Raw genomic sequence first — 20,686 nt, 5'->3', positions numbered from 1 at the left:
AAACAGCTCAATGGGTGACATGTCTGGTGTGTATGCAGGCCATGGAAGAACTGGGACATTTTCAGCTTCCAGGAATTGCGATAAAATGTACGTGGCTTATGCCTGCCTATACCATAACCCCATCCCAACCATGGAGCTGTTGACATCAGTAAACCGCTTGCCCACACAACGTCATACACGCTGTCTGCCATCTGCCCGGTACAGTTGAAACCGGGATTCATCAGTGAAGAGCACACTTCTCCAGTGTGCCAGTGGCCATCAAAGGTGAGCATTTACCCACTGAAGTTGGTTACGACTCCAAACTGCAGTCAGTTCAAGACCCTGGTGAGGACGACGAGCACGCAGATGAGCTTCTGACAGTTTGTGCAGAAATTCTTTGGTTGTGCAAACCAACAGTTTCACCAGTTGTCCAGGTGGCTGGTCTCAGACGATCCCACAGGTGAAGAAGCCGGATGTGGAGGTCCTGGGCTGGCGTGGTTACATGTGGTCTGTGGTTGTGATGCCGGTTGAACGTTCTGCCAAAATCTCTAAAACGACATCTCTAAAGCCGCCTCGGCTTATGGTAGAGAAATTAACATTAAATGATCTGGCAACAGCTCTGGTGGATATACCTGCAGTCAGCTTGCCAATCGCACGCTCCCTCTAAATTTGAGACATCTGTGGCATTGTGTTCTGTGACAAAACTGCACATTTTAGAGTGGCCTTTTATTGTCCCCAGCACAGAATGCATCTGTGTAATGGTCATGCTGTATAATCAGCTTCTCGATATGCCACACCTGTCAGTCGGATGGATTATCTTGGCAAAGGAGAAATGCTCACTAACAGGGGTATGTAAGAAATAAGCTTTTTGTGCATATGGAACATTTCTCCTTCACATAGAAGTTAGTGATTTTATTTCAGCTCATGAAACATGGGACCAACACTTTGTTGATTTTTTTTATTTTTGTTCAGCATAATTATCATCAACTACAGTGCATTTTCAAGTTTTGTACTGTCATACTGTGTGGAAGTCTTGGCAAGTTTGGAGGGCAAAGTAATCAATTCAGATGGGAACTTGGTCAGGAGTACTTCAGTCAGCAGCAGGCTACAGTCAGCCAGCCAATCAGTCAGTCCTCTCAGAGGTGTGTAAACCTCTCCCTTCAGACCTGCCTGGCATTCGAACTGCAGCAGCCTGCAGCCTCTCGATAAGAACCACGCCATAAAGCCTCTCTTTGAGGATAATAATGAGGTGAATTGCCAACATAAACACACACACACCACACTGCACTCAGTGTGAAACAGGCTGCTAGCAGGAAGTTGTCCCAACAAATATTTTCACTGACAGCAACAGCTCTTTGTGATGGTCATGGAAAATATTAGTGACATTTTATTTGAAGTAAGACTTTCAGCCATTAAGGAATATTAACACCTACACACCTCATTCCCCTCAGGTCTGACTCCAAGAAACCGGTTCTTATCATAACTAACTTTCTTATCTCTCTCACTGATGAAACTAGTCTACTATAGATGTAACGCTCCACGTAGCGTGCACAAAATCAAAGCAACAATTTTGGATGGAGACCCTATGTGTGGCAATGGTCAATCTGAAGAGGAGCACACCTCTCAAGACAAAAGGCTAACATCGCCACTGCGATCAGACAAAATGTTAATGGGAACATAATCAAATATACATCAGGCAAGGGCGGGACCAGGACATGGAATATTCATGTTATAGTCCATGGCTCCATGCCTGCTCCCTGTCACTATGAGTGTGAGTGTGAGTGTGTGTGTGTGTGTGTGTGAGTGAGAGAGAGAGAGAGAGAGACAGGGCAGGGCAGGGCAGGCTGGATAACTCATCTGTTTAGAGTTCCACAGTACACACAGACTCCTCCGAGGTTGTTCTACTGCTCTAGCACTCAATCCAAACCAGACCGAGCACTAGAAACAAAATCTTGGCTATGAATTATTTACTGTCCAGTGGAGGTTTCTCAGAGGAGGAAGGGGAGGATCATCCTCCTCAGTGAATTTCATAAAAATAGAAATAGTAAAACGTAAAAAAGTTATCCTTTTTAGATAAACTATACTACGTCACCAAATAATTAATTAAAACACACTGTTTAGCAATGAAGGTCTACAGTAGCATCAACAGCACTCTGTAGGGTAGCACCATGGTGTAGCCGGAGGACAGCTAGCTTCCCTCCTCCTCTGGGTACATTGACTTCAATACAAAACCTTGGAGGCTAGTGGATCTCACGCCCCCATAGACTTACACAGTAATTATAACAAATTCCGGAGGACTTCCTTTAACCTATGAGAGCTCTTGCAGCATGAACTGACATGTCCACACAATCAAAGGATCAGAGAATGAATCTAGTACTGACAGCATAAGCTACAGCTAGATGGTACTGCAGTGTATACAATGTGGTGATTAGTTGACTCAAAGAGAGAGAAAGACAATAGTTGAACAGTTTGAACACATACATTTCTTCCAAAATGAAGGAGAAACAAGAGAGAGAGCTATATTTCATAGTATATTTTCTTTCACTTTAACTTACTTAGCTAGTGCAGCTAGTTAGTTTAGCCTACTCAAACACCCACAAACAGAGAGGGATGCTATGTTAGCTAGCTGGCTATGGCTATCCAACACTGGAACTCAAGTCAGGGCCTATGCTAAACTGATTGCTGTCGACTACACTGTACTGCATGATTGTAGCGGGCTAACGCTTGAGCTCAAGTAGCTATGTTGACTCTGTTGTGATAACAATTTAGGCTGTGTATAGCGGTTAGCAGTCATGGAAAGTTTTTTTTGCCTGGTCACAGACAGCTGATGTGTTCTGCACTGAAAAAGGTGAGAGGAGGAGAATGCATAGATAGATGAGATAAGGAATTATATATACACCATGAGATGTTTGAATGGGTCTGGTATGAAAGTGAACTCTGTTTGCGTGTGATCAGGGATGTATTTATTGTGCCGATTCTGTTGAAAAACATTTCTTAAATGGAATCCAACTAAATGAATCGGGGATAAACACCTGAATTTGTCCAATAGAAACTCTCATTTGCAACTGTTGGACTAATGATTACATCCTAGATCAGCTAGATGCAGGCAAGATTGTGCAAGGCGGTACTGAATGTGTCACTGTCTGTCACCTAGATTACTCAAACTTCTCTCGACCTGTGCACCTACGTTGTAAACTTTCATTCATAGACTAGGTTGTAGCAACCTCATCATGGGTACAGGGAAAATTTGAGTACCATGTAGTAGCTTAAACCTATTGATGTTACATTGAACTGGGTGAATAGAATATGAATGACAGTCATCCATTATGCTGTAATATAAATAAGGCCATGTTCATTAAAAAAAGAATCATCCTCCCTCATCTTAAATGGCTCCGACCGCCAATGTTACTGTCATATCGCGATCGCTAAATCTGTCATGAATGACCTACACACCAATGTTAACTGGGACTGTCTTCAGGCATTTTTGTATTTCTTACTGCAGTAGTAATACTAGGCTCCCTGGTGAGAGCTCATTCTGAGAATTGCATTGGAAAGCGCAAATAAACAGTCCAGCAGGCCATTCTTATTTGAGCAATAATCTGGAGTTAGAGTACCAACAGCTCTCAGGCCATCTGGCCTGGTTGTGTGGGCTGTATACAGGAAATCAAGTCACCAGGGAGTCATGAAAAAATAAGACAAAAAACTGAAAATAATGGACCATTGAAGAAAGTTAATCTATGCTATTTTGTTGTTATTACGGCCACCTAAGTGATAACCAGCTGTTTTGATTTTGGTATCACTTTCCAATGCAATGCATTACACCTACAAAATGTTACCTATAAAAAGGCCAATCCAGAGGTTGTAACCATGGTAATTAACTGCTTTACAGGATATGCATCATATACAGAGGGAATGTGGCATCCAAACCTGATATTATTAGATTAGCTGCTATTTCCTGATTCAATTAAATCAGGAGGTATTGACCTTTCCTCTTGTAGTGACTCATGTTTCATCATACAATTTCATCACACAATACAAAGTACCTGAGATCCCAACAGATATCACAAATAACCAGAACATTTTCTATTTTAGGGAACAGTATAAATCCGACGGGAGGTTTAAATGAAACCACCCCAAATTGCAGGTGATTTCATCCAACCGCAAAGCATTTACTTATGTTCTGTAATGTTCATGAGTCACTCGATCGATATGGCTTCCCAGAAACATTTGAAACAAATCCACAGCCATGGGCGAGCATTTAGGCTAACAGTGGGAAAGCTCCTGGATAGGAGAGAGAGAGGGAGGCTGGTTTGGGAGCTGGAGGGGGGTGTGTGTGGCACACTGTCAGTGGAGCAGCATGGGGCAGGGGCCTGCTGTGTTCAAAGAGCTCGGCGAGGGCAGAGGGGCTTTGTCTCTCAGTACAGAGAGCAGTGCCACTCCGTAATGTCCTTCATTCAGGAGGCTGAAAAAATTCAGCTTTTTATTTATTGACCCTTATTTTACCAGGCAAGATGACTGAGAACATATTCTATTTTACAGCAATGACCTGGGGAAAAGTTACAGGGGGATGAGAGGTGATTAATGAGCCAATTGGAAGCTGGGGACAATGAGGTGGATGGTATGAGGGCCAGATTGGGAATTTAGCCAGGACACCAGAGTTAACACCCCTACTCTTACGATATGTTCCATGGGATCTTTAGTGACCACAGAGTCAGGACACCCATTTTAACTTCCCATCTGAAAGACAGCCCCCTACACATGGTAATAACCCCTTCAGAGTGAGTGTCTTCTACTGGCCCACCAACACAACTACCAGCAACATCTGGTCTCCCATCCAGGGACCTACCAGGACCAACCCTGTTTGGCTTCAGAGCCAAGCCAGCAGTGGGGTGCAGGATGGTATGCTGCAGGCTTGACCCCTAAGACCCTCACAAACTTCTACAGATGCACCATTGAGAGCATCCTGTCAGGCTGTATCGCCCACAGTCGCAGGGCTCTCAAGAGGGTGGTGAGGACAGCCCAACGCATCATTGGGGGCACACTGCCTGCCCTCCAGGACATCTACAGAACCCGGTGTCACAGGAAGGCCAAGAAGATCAAGGACCTCAGCAATCCGAGCCACGGCCTGTTCACCCTGCTACCCTCTAGAAGGCGGAGACAGTACAGGTGCATCAAAGCTTGGACTGAGAGACTGATAGAAACGGTTTATCTCCAGGCCATCAGACTGTTAAAACAGTAATCACTAGCTGGCCTCCGCCCAGTACCCTGCCCTGAACCTTAGACAGTCACAAGCCGGTTACCACCCAGTACTCTACGCTACACATTAGAGACTGCTGCCCGATATGCATGGTCATTGAACACGGGTCACTTTAATAATGTTTACATAATGTTTACCCACTTCATATGTAAATACTGCATTCAAGTCATGGCTCATCCTATATAATTACTGCTGTACACACATATACAGTGCCTTCAGTATTCATAACCATGGACTTATTCCACATTTTACTGTGTTACAGTCTGTAGTCGAAATGGATTCAATAGATTTTTGTTCTCTCACCTATCTACACACAATACCCAACAGACATTTTTGCAAATGGAATACACCCCATTGCTACGACACTCCAAATTGTGTTCAGGTGTATCCAATTTCCTTCGATTATCCTTGAGGTGTCACAACAACTTGATTGGAGTCCACCTCTGCCCAACTGAACTGTTTGGACAGGGTTTAGAAAGCAAGACACCAGTCTACAGTAGATAAGGTCTCACAGTTTCCAGCGCATGTCAGAGCAGAAACAACACAATGAAGTCCAAAGAACTGTCTGTCGATCTCTGAGATTGTGATGAGTCAAATATCTGGGGAATGGTATAAAACAATTTCTAAAGAGTTGAACGTTTCCAAGAGCACAGTGGTCTCCATCATTGGAAAATTGAACAATTAAATGGAACTACCCAGACTCTGCCTAGAGCTGGCCTTCCGACCAAACTGAGTAACCAGGCAAGAAGGACCTTGGTCAGGGAGGTGACCAAGACTCCAATGACCACTCTGACAGAATTACAGAATTCCTTTGCTGAGATGGAAGAACCTGACAGAAGGACAACAGTCTCTACAGCACTTCACCAATCTGGGATTTATGGGAGAGTGGCCAGACGGAAGCCACTCCTCAAAAAAAGCTGTTTGCAAAAAGGCACATGAAAGACTCAGAGCATAAGGCAAATTATTGTGGTCTGATGAGACAAAAATGTAACTATTTGACCTGAATGTAAAGCGCTATGTCTGGAGAAAACCAGGCACAGCTCATCACCCTCTAACACCATCCCCACCGTGAAGCATGGGGGTGTCAGCATCATGCTTTTCAGCAGCAGGAACTGGGAGACTAGTCAGGATAAGGAGAACAATGAATGGGTCCAAATACAGGCAAATCCTTGATGAGAACCTGCATCAGAGTGCAAGACAATGACCCCAAGCATACAGCCAAAGCAACGCTGGAATGGCTGCAGAACAATAACGTGAAAGCCAGACTTGAATTCCATTGAAAATCCACCACTCCCTATCTAACTTAACAGAGCTTGAAAACTGTATATTCCAGACTCTGACATTGCTCATTCTGATCCGTCTTAATTTCTTGTTTTTTCTTTTTTTTGGGGGGGGTGGAAGATAATGTGTGTATTGCTAGATATTGCTGAATTGTTGGAGTTAGAAACATAAGCATTTCGCTGCACCTGTGATAACATCTGCAAAATTGTGTACGGCAACAATAACCTTTGATTTGATTCATCTAGGCTCAGTCCAATTAGACCGGGAGAATGGTGTAAACATATACTGTAAGCATATATGGAGATTGAGTTTCAAAGAAAGAGAGAGGTGTGAACTTGAAGTGTGTTGGACAAAAACAAAGGTGCTAGGCGCCGGATATGAGAGGGTGTCTAGGCCTTGAGTCTGTGTGTGGCAGGAAAAGGAGAGATTGGCCAGGTTGTCGGAGGTTGTCTGTTAAAAATGGGTCAGTGTGTCTGACCCTGTTAATTCAAGCCTGGTATGAGCTTGTCCTTCAGAAAGCGCAGACTCGCTAATGCACTAGTAATGCACAGCCATGACAAAGTACTTCCTGTCAGGTAGAACTGCAGCCAGAAGGGAGACAAAGGCTAGCTCTGATCTAAGGTTATGCAAAGCAGACAAGCTGCTAGAGTAGCTAAATAACAGATCTGGAAATCAGTTAGGCTAGGCTATGTCAATGGACGATTCTTTAAAAAGCATTATCTGTATCCCTGTTAAGAGATCACAGGTATAACATGAGGTCTTCAATCTTTGATCTATTTTCATGGCCTAGAAATGTTGCCAGCTATCAACAGCCAAAGGAAAACAGAAGGTTCTTCCCCTTGAATGTCAAAGTAACCATCAACAACAACAAAAAACAAATGATTCTGCTCCCCTCCTGGGTGCCATGGTTACCTTTGGCTGTGAGGTTTTGCTCTGTTCAGCTCTTCTGTTTTTGAAGAAAAAAACACTTACGTAAACAGTCACTTAATCACATAACTAGACACACATCTCAAGTCATTCAAATGCCTATGAGGAAATTAAAATGAGAGCTTACAGCAAATGGCACTTTCATGCCAAGGGAACAATAGGTTATCCATGCTCAATTGAACTGCATACTAATTGGGTAATCACAGAGTCTAATTATAAGATGTTGACTGTCAGGACAACATGCATTTTGCCTGTGGGGAAAGAAATGCTCATCATAGACAAATTGTAGTTTCTTAAGCCACAATAAAATGGTTCAAGGTAACAATAGGGCAGGTCAGTTGTATAACATATAAACAGATAGGGAAATTGTTAAACACACTGGGGAGGTGGTGGGCTGGTTAGTTTTGGTGGTGATGGTGAAAGACAGAGGGCGGATAGGGGTGAGTCTCCTCAATCAGAGTCAGTACATAAGGGCTCTTCTCCACCGGTGGTATGATGCTTCTCTTCCTGGCGCCACCCAGTCGTCCCCAGGACACAGAGGCCAGACTCACCATACCACTGTAATGGGTTATTAATAACACTCATCACGAATACATTATCCACAAGCTGAGGATTATATGAAAGATGCTAATTTCCTGAGACCACGAAGTGTTACCAATTAAAGACGCTGACATTCTTGTCCTAGATCTACTAGCTCAACGCCAGACATTCTTGGACGGTTTTCCAACAGCTGCACAAGCGAGGCACTAGAAACGGTAACCCTGTGTATGGTGTGCCAGCAAGCGTGCGTGTGTGAATGTGTGGCAGTCCAGTGTCTCCAGGAATAAGCAGGCTGGTCAAAGATGAAGGAAAGGAATGCTGGCCCATCTCTCCAGTCTCCACAAAGAGAATATTACAAATACAAAAATGAAATATTTTAAAGGAAAACTTTCAACTGTTAGCCACATGAAGCCATCTTTAAAGTCGGTGGCTTGATTGCAATGAACAGGCAGAACTTAACACAGGTTACCACTGGCTTTCCTAAAACATTACTAAACGGGAGATTACATGCACCTGCTGGCTAAACTAAGCTTGATTGCAACGAAAAACCAACAAGGGTAAACTAGTAGATTAGTTGATCTTTCTCATTGACCTCTCACCGGAAACCGTAAGGCTGATGAATGAGTATAAGAATATAGAAGTAGTAGGCCTATATTTGTTTCAAACGTTTCACCTTAGTTGACAAAATAATATAATATATGCCATTCAAAATAACTTTATAGACTACATTTTCATTTGATAAAAAAAACAGATTATATAACTCAATCACAATTTACTTGATTTAGTTACACATTTCAAGTATGGACTCTCCAGGGATTTTATACCCCCAATATTGATAAGAAATGACCATATCAGGCTATTTGTTTTACAGACAGTTGTATTCAATGGATTACATTCATTGGAAATGAATAAAATAATTAGAGCATGCTCCACCATCAACATCAGTTCATTTGTATTTGTATTTATTATGGTTTCTCATTAGCTGCTGCCCCTTCCTGGGGTCCAGCAAAATTAAGGCAGTTTATACCAGAGGACGACCGATTAATCGGAATGGGCGATTAATTAGGGCCGATTTCAAGTTTTCATAACAATCGGATATCGGTATTTTTGGACACCGATTTGGACTATTTTTTTTTTTTACACCTTTATTTATTCTTTATTTAACTAGGCAAGTCAGTTAAGAACACATTCTGATTTTCAATGACGGCCTAGGAACGGTGGGTTAACTACCTTGTTCAGGGGCAGAATGACAGATTTTTACCTTGTCAGCTCGGGGGATACAATCTTGCAACCTTACAGTTAACTAGTCCAACGCTCTAACCACCTGATTACACTGCACTCCACGAGGAGACTGCCTGTTACGCGAATGCAGTAAGCCAAGGTAAGTTGCTAGCTAGCATTAAACTTATCTTATAAAAAACAATCAATCATAATCACTAGTTGACTACACATGGTTCATGATATTACTAGTTTATCTAGCGTGTCCTGCGTTGCATATAATCGATGCGGTGCATATCGTTGCTCCAATGTGTACCTAACCATAAACATCAATGCCTTTCTTAAAATCAATACACATAAGTATATATTTTTAAACCTGCATATTTAGTTAAAAGAAATCCAGGTTAGCAGGCAATATTAACCAGGTGAAATTGTGTCACTTCTCTTGCGTTCATTGCACGCAGTCAGTGTATATGCAACAGTTTGAGATCGAAATAGTCTTGAAAAATGTTGGCTGCAATCAAGAAAAAAAAAGAAAGATAAACTCGACATCTGCATTGGAGAGTGGTAATTCACTGGCCAATGTTGGCTGCAATTGAGATCAGCTGTGCGGGTGATTTTAACACGTATTGATGGTTTAACGTGAGATCAATTAGCGAAAATCTTGCGGCTTTCAATGGTTGCAATTGGCCCATTCAATTTTACTGCTACATCAGAAACTTGGATCTTTGATAATGATAATATGGTCTATTTCAGGATAACTGCCATATCCACTTGAGTCACAACAGCATTACTTTACTGATAATGAACATACTCAGCTGTGTGAAATATTGCTGTAACACAAACATTTTCCTTTCCACATAAATTATGGTTTGTACATTCTAGCTGTGCAAACCACAAACACACACTATACTGTATATCTATCCAATCCTCTAAATACACTGTATGTCTAACTTAACAGTGGCTTTCTGTAACTGGGATAAATTACGAGAATCGTGAACAGAGGCCATATTTCCAATCTAACACACAGTTAATAATTCAACATTTAATATAAAACAACAAGTTGTCCAGTAACAATATCATTGAATAATTGATTCACTGCTCTCTCCTCCCATGCCACTGGATATGAATTACATTTTAAAGAATCAGAAAACCATATTAATTCCTCAATGCTTTATCCCCCTGCCCTCAAATGTGCTTCATATGGCCATCCTCTTGAAGTAAAAACAAAGTGGGGAGGTGACCCATTGCTATTCTCAGTGACATTTTGCAACATTATGTAAAAACACTTCATTGTCCATCCCTGTAATGAGAGCACTTAACAGAGGAGAGAAAAGTTGGTCCCCAAGGCTCCAGCTCACCACTGTACAATCTTCCATTCACTGTCAATGTCACCAGTCTCTCTTCCTCTCCTAGTTTATCCCAGAGGCACAACTGAGCAGGGGGAGCTCTATCTCATTGCAGAAATGGCCAATTTCTCCTTCTCTGTCACTCCCGCTCTCGCTCTCTCTCACACACCCACACTGACCCCATGGGAAGACACTCCATTTAAACCAACATGGCTCTGCTAACAGAAGCACTTGGATACATTCTGAAAAAAAGTATGTTTCCTAGTTCCTACTGGCCATTTGAAATAGATCCCTCTTTGATTGCTGCCAGGTAGACAGAGTAAAATAGAGCGTCTAGTCATGCCGTTGTATACAATGAATCTGTCAATAGCAGATAGGGAAGAAGCTTAATCTTCCATCTAGTTTGAGAATCTCCAACCTCTGTGGTTCCTGTCATCTCCTGCTCCCCCTGCTGAGCATTAGAATAAAGATTAAAGAGAGTCAGTGGGCGAGACAGTGGGAGATGGAGGGAGGGAGGGGCCGACACAGACCTCAAGCAACAGCCACCTGACAGCAGGTTACCCAGGAAGATACCAGCAGCCAATCAGCAAACAGTCTCCAGCCTCCTCTCCAGAGGGACAATGGACAGACGGGCAGATTTGAGCACTGAAGGACACTGTTTCTCCTACACACTGCTGGCGCATGTGCCCATGCACAAACACAAGCACACACAGGGGCACAACACTTCGTATTGTGTGTTTATACATACAGTACTGTGATAGTTTCAAAGTGAAGTGATTTGTTTGAGATGAAAGAAGTCAATGGGGGGAGAAACGTGATTAAGAAATAGCTTTGTGCGAGTGGAACATCGTTCCCAATTAAACTAATTGTGCGTGTAGATAATGAACCGTTTCTCATTTCCCCAGCTCAGCAGCTTTGGAAGACTAATTGTTTACCTGAAAGATTAGAAGAGCCTGTAATGAATGCATTTCATTTGCCTCAACGCAAATAAAAAGGGACTTGAAATACCTCAGCGAATGGTACTGCCACCATTGTCTATAGTTCACCCCCTCCTACGCCTGGGTGTGTGTGCACTCTGTGAGAGAGCGATAAACTCAGAACAGACAAGGGCATATTAGCCTATGTCTCTATTTTTCTCAGACAGTATTTGACTTGTTGGGCTCCAAACTCATGACATATTGTGCTGTCATAATCTTAATGGATATGGATTGAATAATACACAATAATTCAATATATATTTTTTTAAATACCATAACCATGATCAAAGTTGATAATCTTGAAGAGGACGCAATATGCCACAACCCAGGCAAGATTGATCATGTCCATGAATCCAGAACAAAGGTTCCGTTTTACATAACATGACAGATGGCAGCCCCAAGCTAACTGATTTGGCTTTGGCCTGACTAAAAATGCTACAGTAACCTGTCACAGTGAACAGAACAAGCCAACTGAGCAGAGACTATGTCTGAGAGTCTTTTAATCGTGAACAAACACTCTCACTCCTGAGACCTGCATCATCTCATTCTCATCTCAGTCTGTCTGTTGGCTATCAGCCCATCCATATGATACCCAGATTACTGCCAACACACAGCACACTAACATGCTGGTCTCCATAAGGATGTCTCCATCCATACTTCCTTTGTACGAGAGAGATGGCGCTAACCTACTGATTGCATAGACCTACTGCTCATATACCTTAAAAGGCTAAGTGCCAGTTCTCCGGAAAGACCTGGACTACTGTGAGCACCGATAACCTGGTGCTCCCCGGTCCCATCCCACCCTTTACCACACATCCCTTCCCCAACACCCATTCAGGCTAAATCTAATTCACAGATGAACAATGGATGGACTTTCATCTATCAAGATTTTTTCCCCCCTCTTCTCTTGCACTGTGCACTATAGCTGCAGAGATAATGTGGAGGGGAGCTCTCTCTCTCTCATACTGGAGGCAGCATATCATCACATGTGTGTAGTGTCATAGAGCAGTAGAGTAGAGGCACTTACAGAAGTTGCACACATGGGGAACCTTTTTAGTAGTCTAGGGTCTGGGAAAAATGTGGCCTTTTACAAACACATTTCATGCAACTCATTTTACATGACTGGAGACTATGGCAGAATATTTTTTTCGACTTTTTTTTTATTCTACTTTGACACTGACAAACTGAGATCAATAAAAACGGCTTTGTGAAACCTAAAAATATTGTAGACTACAATATGAGGAGGAAATTATAGTCCTAAAAATGCTTTCCAGTTTCACTGACTAACTCAATGATGAGCAGCTCACTCGCTGGTGATTGCCGATGAGCTCGTAACAACAGCCTCTCTCTCTCTCTCTCTCTCTCTCTCTCTCTCTCTCTCTCTCTCTCTCTCTCGTTTTACTTTGTAAAACAATATTTGGAAGTTGATGAAATATGTTGGTAGCCTACAGCATAGCCTTCTCTTTTCAGCAGGAGCCATTTGTTTTCCAACCTGTGTTTTCCCTCGATTGTACTGTTAATATTGCGAAAGGCCTGTTTTGTCAGCATGCTGTTTTTTCACTAACAGATTTGCCATGCGTTCCCAACTGTAGGCTATTCCTTGTTGTAAACTAGATGGTTCAAACTCTGAATGCTGATTGGCAGAAATCTGTGGTATATCAGACCATATACCATGGGTATGACAAAACATTTATGTTTACTGCTCTAATTATGTTGGTAACCAGTTTATAATAGCAATACGGCACCTCAAGGTTTGTGATAAATGGCAAACATACCACGGCTAATGTCTGTTCCTAGCACTCCACGTTGCATTGTGCATAAGAACAGCCCTTGGACGTGGTATATTACCACGGCTAATGTCTGTGTCCTAGCACTCCACGTTGCATTGTGCATAAGAACAGCCCTTGGACGTGGTATATTACCACGGCTAATGTCTGTGTCCTAGCACTCCACGTTGCATTGTGCATAAGAACAGCCCTTGGACGTGGTATATTACCACGGCTAATGTCTGTGTCCTAGCACTCCACGTTGCATTGTGCCTAAGAACAGCCCTTGGACGTGGTATATTACCACGGCTAATGTCTGTGTCCTAGCACTCCACGTTGCATTGCGCATAAGAACAGCCCTTGGACGTGGTATATTGGTCATATACCACACTCCCTCGGGCCTTATTGCTTAATTATTGGGCTACAATCCACAGCTAGGCAATTTTTTTTAAAGCTCTGTGGCTAAATGATAGGCCTTCTCATGGTGTAGTAGGCTATTCTGAATGACTTCATTTATTTATGAACAGACAGCAGTAATTCTATAACTTTGGCAAATGTATTTCAATTTATAAGGAGTGCTGCAGTTCCTTCATAACTCTTTGCGCAATTCAATAAGGAAATAAATGAGGAAGTGCAACACTGGAGAGATGAGAGTTGCAGGCTCATGTCTATCAGAGCAGAGAGGGAGAGAGATCATAGAAAGGGAATCTCATTCTAGTCATAGGAAAGATACTGGCACACTTCTCACACAGACACAGCCACAGCCAGGAGTTGGTCTCAAACATAGGTAACATTGTTGCGCAAACCATAAACCCGGTCCAGCCCAATCCAAATATTTGGCCAGGCTGAAAATCACCTTTTTCACATAGTTTTATTTTGTAGGGGCAGGAGAATTAACAAAGAGGCAACTTGAAAGAACTTTGATCGCTTTTGTTAAAATGTTTACATTGCAAAAAGTGCAAAAATAAATGTCATGCCATGAGAGGTACAGGATCCTGCCAAATAGGTTCCGGTACAAAACAGAGACGTGCCGGATACTGTTCAAATTAAGCACTGTTTTAAACCTAACCCTAACCTTAACCACGCTGCTAACCTTATGCCTAACCCTAACCTTAACTGTAACCTTAACCACGCTGCTAACCTTATGCCTAACCCTAACCTTAACTGTAACCTTAACCACGCTGCTAACCTTATGCCTAACCCTAACCTTAACTGTAACCTTAACCACGCTGCTAACCTTATGCCTAACCCTAACCTTAACTGTAACCTTAACCACGCTGCTAACCTTATGCCTAACCCTAACCTTAACTGTAACCTTAACCACGCTGCTAACCTTATGCCTAACCCTAAAATAAAAGCCCATTTTGACTTTGCAGCTGGCCCATATAGTGGAAACCTTAGCTCTACCTCCAGGACAAGATTCATCCCAATAAAAGGCAACTTGTAAGGAGAGGGAGCGAAAAGGCCACATCTCCCCACTCCTTCATCCAATTAGTCCCCTGCTTTTTCATTGTTCATTACCCTGATTCGATTAATCTATAACCTTGAGTTTCCTCTCAGCTCTTTATTGACCCTCCCCATCCTCCCATCTCCCTATCTAGAGCACCAGTCAGTATGTTGATCATCCTAGTAGACTTCCCTCAACTCCTTGATATCTTTAACAATCTCCACTAGATAAATGCCCCCAGGCTTCTTCCTCCTCTCCTCCTACTGTAAAAGCAGTAGCACGTGAGGCTTTTTCTACAGATGCACGGCCAGAAAAGTGAGATACGGGTGGCACCAGGCAGCTAGCGCTGCTAAGGAGGAATAAACCCACAAACACTGAGCAATTAGCATTTTCATCTAAATCAGAGAGGCAGCTTGTGAAGCAGCCCATCAATAATGCAGTCTGGTGGGAGACCCTGGCTGCTAGGCTACTGGCCCACAGAACGTACAGGGCTGTGTCCTTGGGCTACTGAGACTGGGGAAGGCTTCTGCTCAGAACTGCTGCTTAGATCCACACAGGGGCCTCTCCTATTGCCGGGCCCACTGTAATAACAGCTGCTAGACCTAGACACACGTGAGTGGAATAACAATCACTAAAATAATACCACCACCAGGCTTCAAATAGCCAGCCATATCCTTTAGCAACCAACAGCAGCAGACAAAATGGAAGGCCGCCCATCGCAGAAGGTGGAGAGCTGCGAGTGGAAATCAGCATGGAAGGTGGAGGTCTCTGGGAGTGTGATTCATGTTAGCGCTTTCATTAAGTGGATTACGTACTTATCTCACATTACTATTCCTCCTCGTACGAATTAATTGGCACTAAAAGGGGAATGGCAGCGAGGAGACAACAGGAGCCATTGTGACAACGTTTTTACTACCATGTTTATTTTCCTTAATTAATGCAATGGTGCCTTTGAAGTGCAATGGTAAATGTGTCCAGTTGAGGTGTGTGAACAAAAGACTGCCATATTGAGGATGAAAGAGATCAAGCATAGTGTTGTTCAGTGGTCTTTGACCGGAGAAAAGCAGGCAGGCTAATTGCTAGTGACTGCTCTCTCAGCAGGCAACAAGCTTGTCCCCCTCTCCTCTTTGATAACAGCTCTGCTTACTGCTCCACTCTGAACGACCTTCACCAATGCAGACTGGGGAGTCTGTCTGTGGCTGCAGCCAAACCCACCCACACACACACACACACACACACACACACACACACACACACACACACACACACACACACACACACACACACACACACACACACACACACACACACACACACACACACACACACACACACACACACACACCACTATCTCACCAATTTTACAACCAGCAAGATAACTTCAAATATTGTCTCCCTCCATGTCAGTTTTCTACATAATAATCTGATTGGTGGGATCTTCGGTTCTGAATTACCTGAATTGTGCTGGAGCCCATCTGCTGGTATTGAACCTGAGGGCTGAAGTTGAGACACAATTGCTTTTCTGCTGTTATTGATTCAGCTACATAAAACATTAAAATGTTTTTGAGTTTCAGGAGACACCCCTGGATTTCTATGAGGAACTACACAGGAAGAAAAACTCCACATGACAAAGGGGCTGAAGATGGTTGGCTGAGCCAATAGCTAGCAGTATAGTATAAACACATACTTTATAACATCTATTGTATTCCATACAAAACACAAAGGCTAGCTGTGTAATCAAGGTATGAACACTCCAAAGGAGGCTGGCTGGATGAGCTATAGGAGGAAGGGCTCATTGTAATGGTTGGAATGGAATACATGTAACGTGGTCAAACATGTGGTTTCCATTTGTTTGAGACCATTCCATATATTCCATTCCAGCCATTACAATGAGCCCTTCCTCCTATAGCTCATCCAGCCAGCCTCCTCTGGAACAGTCATATAATATTCCACTGCAATAACAGTGTAATCAGGCTGCACTGAGGGCCATGTTGCCTGCTGAGTCAGAAACAGTGGTCAGCGGGACTGCTGTGAGGAGAGAGGGGGAGGGCTCAGCCTGTCCAGAAGGCTGCTCTTCTGCCCTACTGAGCCATCATTCTTTATTATGGTGCTTTATCCTTTTACAGTCCGTCTCAAACTGCTGCTGCTCCATACAGTAATAACACTGAACCACACAGATACAGAGGCATTATGCATCAAACATCAACAACCAATGTACTCAGGGGAAGACACGTAAAGACTCCCCTCATTCCATTCAATCTGCAGTTTCACGCATGGCTTCCGTCCTCCAAGCTATGTATTATAGAGCAACCTAGAGAGACTATAAAAATTTTACTGCCCGTTTGTGATAAAGACCTCAGCTAACTTAGTGTACGTGCTTGGCTGTGGGAAATCATCTTTATGGTGTCCTCCTGTGAGCAGTCAACAGCACAACCCTTCCCCCACATTCCTCCTCTACCTTAGTCAAGCTATGGGGGGAGGGGTGGGCCCCGCCCTTTCCCTTGTGAATCATCCTAGATCACCCCTGATGTAACTCTGCCAATAGACTAGGCCACTACGGCATGTAACAATACTGAGAAATAGTTCCGGAGGCAGACTAATTCCTCCCATTGCTGTGTTTATCTGCAGTTATTGTTTTAAAATCTCATAATCGGCGGGCTAATTGAATTGGAATTGGTCTACTTTAGGGAGACCCCCCGCTGGTAGGACCGCGGATCCATTTCCAAAAACGGGGCCTTTTTCTTTTGAACTCAGTCTCATTGTTGAGAGTTAGAACAGTAGAATACACAAGGTGCAATTTGGAAACTTGGTTGTGCATCAGCAGCTTTCCTCTTGTTATGTCACTCACTGACAGTCACTCAATTAGCCCATGTTTTGATTGATAAATTAGTCTAGCCAGCTATCTAAACTTGTAATAACCATGGCCGAATACGCTGGGCACCTCCAGGTGGCCCCCATTGAATTTGTTATTGCAGGAAATTAACCAAATCTGGTACAATGCATTTAGTTAAGAGAGTTAAGTAGTAAATTGTTTGCACAAATCAGTTGACTGCATGTGTGTGTATGAATGTGGGTTAGCAGACCCGACAGCCACTTCAGCCCCTCGTGATGAGTTCAGATTCTTTGCGGACCCCAACCCCCATCAAAGTTGCCCATCCCTGATCTAATTCGATCTTACTGGAGAGAGACAGAGAGGAGGAGCCTGAGCTCGGGCCAGATGCTCCTCAGTTCATTCTCCTGGACTGAGCTGCAGTGCAAAAGCTGTACTAATTAAAACTAGGGAGCAAGAACAAAGGATCTCCCAAGAGGTTAAATGCCATAGAATACTCTACAAGCACTCTGGTGCTGTATGGAACTAGAACAAGCTCTCTTAATTACTGAACATTTATCAGAGTAAGGTAGGTAGCGCTGATCAATGCATTTCTGTCAAAATGTAAAATAACTTTCCTCATCAGTCCTGAAAACAGGCTTATATTTACTCCTATATAGAGAAGGTCACAGTGTAGCAATTGTTTGGGAATTGATTACAGACTAAAATCTTCATCAACACAACAGGTAGTATTGTATGGCCAATACCTTATTGTGTCAGGAGTTGTATCATTCATATCTTTCTAAAAATGGCTCTCACATCCAAACCATCCAAACAATGCCCTCAGCTTGACCACAGGAAAGCCTACGGTGCTGAAAACAGTGGACACACAACCCATTGTGCTGCACCCCAAGACATTGAGTAACATGCACTTCTGGGGTATCTGATAGAAGCCTGGATGAAGAGAAGGCCCTTACAGAGGCTTTGAAGTGCTGTATTCCTTCGTGTTGAATCTCTACTATAACTGTATCAGGTAGCGGGTCAGCTAGAGGGAGCGGTAATAACCCAGTAAATTGTCTCCCGGAGGCACCAGTACTCTCACAGAATACCAAACCTGACTCAGACACGGCAGGCCTCGCAGTCGAGAGAGAGAAAAACATCTCAGAAATCACATTCCCGTAATTACTCTTTCATTGAGGGGTGATTTAATAAAATCATCCCTTTTTTTTAACTCAATCAGATTTGAAACAGGGTCTGTGTGACGAGAAGTTCTGTGCTAAGCGTGTATTTCACGGGAAGTCTGTTAATCTCGTTCCTCATATGAAAAGTAAAGTGTCTGGCGCTGAAGTACAGGGGTTCAAAATCAAATCAAATCAAACTGTATTGGTCACAGGGCCTTCCGAGTGGTGCAGCAGTCTAAGGCACTGCATCACAGTGCTAGCTGCGTCACCACAGATCCGTTCGAGGTTCGATCCCAGGCTGTGTCGCAGCTGGCCGCGACCGGGAGACCCATGAGGCGGCGCACATTTGGCCCAGCGTCGTCCGGGTTAGGAGAGGGTTTGGCCGTCCGGGTTGTCCTTGTCCCATTGTGCTCTAGCGACTCCTGTGGTGGGCTGGGCACATGCATGCTGACACGGTCACCAAGATGTTTCATCCGACACATTGGTACAGCTGGCTTCCAGGTTAAGCGAGCAGTGTGTCCAGAAGCAGTGCGGCCTGGCGGGGTCGTGTTTTGGAAGACCCTTAGCTTCTCCCGAGTCCGTACGGGAGTTGCAGCGATGGGACAAGACTGTAACTACCAATTGAATATCACGAAATTGGGGGAAAAAAGGGGGTAAAGAAATTAAATAATAATATAAAAAATATATTGTACTGCTCACATACACATTTAGCAGATATTACAGCGGGTGTAGCGAAATGCTGGTGTTCCTAGCTCCAACAGTGCATTACTATCTAACAATTCAACAACCTTCAATATGTGTTCCAGTACAGTAGCTGGTCCCATGTATTCCTTCTCCTATTTCTCTGTTTTTCCATTATTTTACTCTTCATGGTGGCTTCAGGAGTGACCTACATATGGCAGCTCTGACAGGGGCAGACAGGATGTGATTCATCAGCCATCTTGAGGATAAGACCAACCTCAAACCCTCAGGAGAATGTTTAAAGGAGACAGCTCATATGTTATCACCAAACTAGACACACAGACAACTCTGTCCTTTAGGCGTCACATGCCATCATTGGTTGAAATATGAGGTGAAAGTTTGGCTGATTAATCATACTGTCAACGGCTGTTCGCTAGGCTTTTCTCCTCTCACCACAATGCGACTAGAGACTACTGTACTAGAGACTATAAACACAGGCTGACAGTGTGGTCTTTGTCAGATTATTCCATGCTTCATGAGTGGTGAGGAAGTCTTCTTTTGGAGTCGTATAGCGGAAACCGACCATACCTTAAACTTGTCAACCTGGACACAGTAAGAGTGGGTCCCGGGCAGCATTGAGCAAATTCTCAGTTCTGCTTCTTTTTCCTGCATGCTCGTTCCAGCCATATTCATCTCCTAGCCTGTCAACCGCACCTGCCAACTTCCTCTTTCCTATTCCACTGGAACTTTGGTTTTGGAAACATCAAAGTCAGACCAGAGGAGGCTTGGACACACCACTCTCTCTCTCTCACTCACACACACACACACACACACACACACACACACACACACACACACACACACACACACACACACACACACACACACACACACACAGAGCCACTGACTGGAAATAATGTCTCTCTCACACCTTAACAGAAAGGCCCGGCCCATCGGCCCAGTCTCCTGGAAGTAGACCTTCAGAGAGATGCAGCTCCCCAGTGAACAAGAACTAGACACTTTTCACAGATCAGTGCCAGACCGTTCAGCCATCATGTCTGGGGAGAGTCCTCACGCAGTCCTCCACACAGAGCAGCACTTCTTTGTATGATGTAAGTAGGATATGCATTCTGTCATGTAAACCAATTCTAGCATGACAACTCAGGCATTAATCTAAATATTGTTGTTGGATGTTGAGCATGTATTATGCAACCATTGTATTTAGAGGACTTCTATAAGAGGACCCTGAGTGTGGTCATCCAGTGACTAACTGC

General features: G+C 43.5%; 1 protein-coding gene across 1 annotated transcript in view; it reads right to left on the bottom strand.

Moving 5' to 3' along the window:
* Positions 1-20,686, bottom strand: part of LOC110521578 (xenotropic and polytropic retrovirus receptor 1 homolog) — a 95,939-nt gene that overhangs the window by 66,344 nt on the left and 8,909 nt on the right. The gene's annotated exons all lie outside the window — the stretch shown is intronic.

Source organism: Oncorhynchus mykiss, chromosome 30 (genome assembly GCF_013265735.2).
Source record: "Oncorhynchus mykiss isolate Arlee chromosome 30, USDA_OmykA_1.1, whole genome shotgun sequence".
Lineage (NCBI taxonomy): Eukaryota > Metazoa > Chordata > Actinopteri > Salmoniformes > Salmonidae > Oncorhynchus > Oncorhynchus mykiss.
This window is presented reverse-complemented; position numbering and strand designations above follow the sequence as displayed.